We start from the raw sequence: 3,521 nt of genomic DNA, 5'->3' as shown, positions 1-3,521 counted from the left end.
AGGGTTGCCAGTCACAGTCACCTCTGACAAATAATATTATAAAATAGAACAAAAATAGCTCAGTCAAACCATACAAAACAATAAGCAAACAGCAAATAGCCAGGAAATAAATTCCACCAAAAACCAACACTACAAAAACAAATAGACCACACTCAATTCAACATTCAAGAAGTGTATTTTCATAAAGCAACCAAAGCAATATATGTGTGGGTGGGTGTGGGTGGGTGTCCCACAGTCTCAGCGTTCACACTACTCTGTAAAAGTCTGTTCATTTCTTCCCACAACCCCAACGCAGTTCAGTCCAATCCTGCTAATAAGAATCAAAGTAAATAGTGAAATGGTAGTGCTGGTATAGTATAGCCAATTTTAGGAAATGTGCCTCTTCACTTTTTTTTAGTAGGGTGAGATGATCAGATGGATCTCAATCTTATGTCTGTGTGTTTGGGGTAAGGATGAGGTTAGCATAGCTTATCATAATTAGGGGAAGAAGGGGGAAACAGCTAGCCTGGCTCTGTCCAAAGTTTGAAAACACACCTACCAACACCTCTAACGCTCGCCGTTTAGCATGCTGTTTCACATGCTGTTTCTCATTTGTTAATCTGTGAACAAACAGAAATGTAAAAATATCAGTTTATGGATTTAGAAGGAACTACATGCTATTTCTTGATGAACAACAATCCTGCCCAGCACTTCTTTGCATTGTCTCAGGTATAGCGCAGGTTGCAAATATGGTCAGTAAGCACAGGTTTTGGTATTGGTTGCTGTATAGGCACAGTGATACAAAACCTGACAACCTCACTGTGATGACAAGACTTGGGGATTATATTTGTTGTTTGAAACTTGTTGCTTATCAAGAAATAGTACCAGCACATAACTCCCCCTAACAATATTATACGTTTGAACAGACAACAGCATTCTGGATGTAAAATAGTGTGGTACTTGAGATTTTGGGTAAGTTGTTTTCATTCATTTAAACTGTACTAATAAGTGGTAACTAGCGTACAGTTCATGGTTTGTGTTGACACTAGAAGTACCAGAATTCCATAACTACTAGAACTTTTCCATGATATGAACTCTGAATCACTCTCTGATGAGGATGAAGTGTTTTCTTGCACCCAGGAACGGTCACTGTCACTTTCCACCTCCGATAGATCGCCTGCATCAGAGTCATTGCTGTCCAAGTTCTGAAGCATCTCCAAGGCCATGACAGCAGTCATCTTTCTCTTCATTCTTTCATTCATTTTTCTTTCATTCATTTTTCAGTCATTCATCTTTCATTCATCTTTCTCTTCATTCTTTCATTCAGAGGACATCCCTGCAGATCTGTTACATCTCCAGCATGACCCCACTATCATCATCTCTTTCATTATTTTAATTTTATACTTATACCCACTTGGTACTTAATTTATTTTCTGACCTGTATTATAGTGTATTATATTTTTTGCTTAGTACTTCTATTCCTGTGTGCACTGACGTGATAGTGAGCTGCTATAACAAGAGTTTCTCCTCGGGGATCAATAAAGTATTTCTGATTCTGATTCATTTCATACATTTTCTAAAGGCTCCATATAAACTCAAACCTAAGCAATTACTCAATTTCTTAAATTATTGTACTGATAGCCAATTTAGTCTAATAATTTGTAAGCAAATTAGCATATGCTAATAGCACTCGAGACCACTAGCAATGTTTCTTCGACAGAGACAATGACAGCTGCTTAGCAACCAAGATGTATCATAAACTGCGCAAAATTCAGTGTGGTCAATATGACCATGTATGGCCGAAATAGGTAAAAATGTCTTATTTCTTATTTTCTTTTAGGAAACTTTCACTTTTAGGAAAAGTCAGGTAACAGCAGGATTGTATTTTTTTATTCAACAAAGTTGAAGTTGCACATATAAATTTCAAAACGGTCATAATGACCATCGTGGCCATTCTAGTGTTAAGCTAACGTTAGCTCACTTTCATCATTATCATTGTAATGCTTAGTAATAAAGTAACAAGTATCACATCTACAGTTGTCAGTTTTAGGCTGTCGGGGCAGTAGGCTACTCACTTAACCCAAAATATTGAATTGACATTAAAACAGACATAGCCTACCACAAACAAATGCTCAGCTGCTCGACAGGACCAACAGACTCCCTGTAGTTAGCGATAGTTCTTGTGATGCTAACAACTGACAGTGCTGATTGTCAAACTGTCCCAGACTTATCCTAAAATAAGCTTTGAACCGACCATCATCCAGGCGAAGTTCCTGTACCAGCTGATGGGAACATTACTCCCCGTGATTTCTCCTCTTTCTGAGGGTCTTGTGTACTCACACAGATCACCGTTCCCAGCTACTATATGGGAGCAGCCTCTTACCATCAGAGCCAGAGCAGGTCTAGACCATAGTCTCAGTATTTACAACAGAGAGACCCAATAATTCCCACCATGAGCAGGCACTTGGCGACAGTGGCAAGGAAAAACTTCCTTTTAAGAGGCAGAAACCTCGAGCACAACCAGACTCAGGGTGGGCTGCTATCTGCCTCAACCAGTTGGTTGGTAAGGGAGAGCCAGGTTAGCTCTAGCTGGTCATATGGGGATTTTGTATCTGAAATGAAGAAGGTTTTTGATCACACTCCGACAGGGAATATGCAGTGTAGCTGAGTATTCAGTTGAATTTAGGACCATAGCTGCTGATTCAGGGTGGAACAGTGAGGCTTTACAGGGGGTTTTGTTAGAGGTCTTAATGATCAGATTAAGAATGAGCTAGCAGTTCAGGATGATCCTCCCAGTTTGGATGCGCTAATTTCCTTAGCCATTAAGCTAGATAACCACTTACGTGAACGGCGCAGGAAGAGAGCTAGTCAATAATCCTCCTCCTCGGAACCCATACAACTTGAACGAGCCCATCTTTCAACAGCTGAGTGGCTCCTGAGGATTCAGGCTGCAGAATGTCTCTACTGTGGTCGGACCACCACTTCCTCGACGCCTGGCAAACTAGAGGCTATAGCCTCTTCTGTCACATTCCAGATCTGATAAAAAAAATCTGGGTAAAAAGACATATCAACACACACACTCTCATAAATAAAACAACCATGAATACAACATAGATCACATATATTTGGTGTTACACACCAGGTAGGCCTATTCTGTTCAGCATGTAGCCCCTCCAACACCTTTCAGCACTTGGCTACTTGTGGTTCCAAGAGTCTCCAAAAGTAGAATGCGAGTCAGAGCCTTCAGTTATCAAGCTCCTCTCCTGTGGAATCAGATCCCAGTTTGGTTTCGGGAGGCAGACACCATCTTCACATTTAAGAGTAGGCTTAAGACTTTCCTCTTTGATAAAGATTATAGTTAGGTTAGGGTATATGCTACTATATGCTCTCTTTCCTCCTGCACTCTCTCTCTCTCACTCTCTCTCTTTCTCTCTCTCGCCACCCACCATTGAGTCTGGTTCTGCTTGAGGTTTGTCTCTTAAAAGGAAGTTTTTCCTTGCCGCTGTTACCAAGTGCTTGCTCATGGTGAGAATTGTTGTGTC

The 3,521-nt window shown here is 40.6% G+C and overlaps 1 long non-coding RNA gene across 1 annotated transcript; it reads right to left on the bottom strand.

Moving 5' to 3' along the window:
* Positions 1 to 203: 203 nt before the first annotated feature.
* On the bottom strand, positions 204 to 3,210 carry LOC122882133. Its single transcript, XR_006379293.1, has 2 exons — positions 3,119 to 3,210; positions 204 to 3,015 (listed from the first exon to the last, which is right to left on the bottom strand). It is a non-coding gene; the product is annotated as an uncharacterized LOC122882133 (long non-coding RNA).
* Positions 3,211 to 3,521: the final 311 nt, after the last annotated feature.

The sequence above is a fragment of the Siniperca chuatsi genome, linkage group LG9, assembly GCF_020085105.1.
Source record: "Siniperca chuatsi isolate FFG_IHB_CAS linkage group LG9, ASM2008510v1, whole genome shotgun sequence".
NCBI classification, from domain to species: domain Eukaryota; kingdom Metazoa; phylum Chordata; class Actinopteri; order Centrarchiformes; family Sinipercidae; genus Siniperca; species Siniperca chuatsi.
This window is presented reverse-complemented; position numbering and strand designations above follow the sequence as displayed.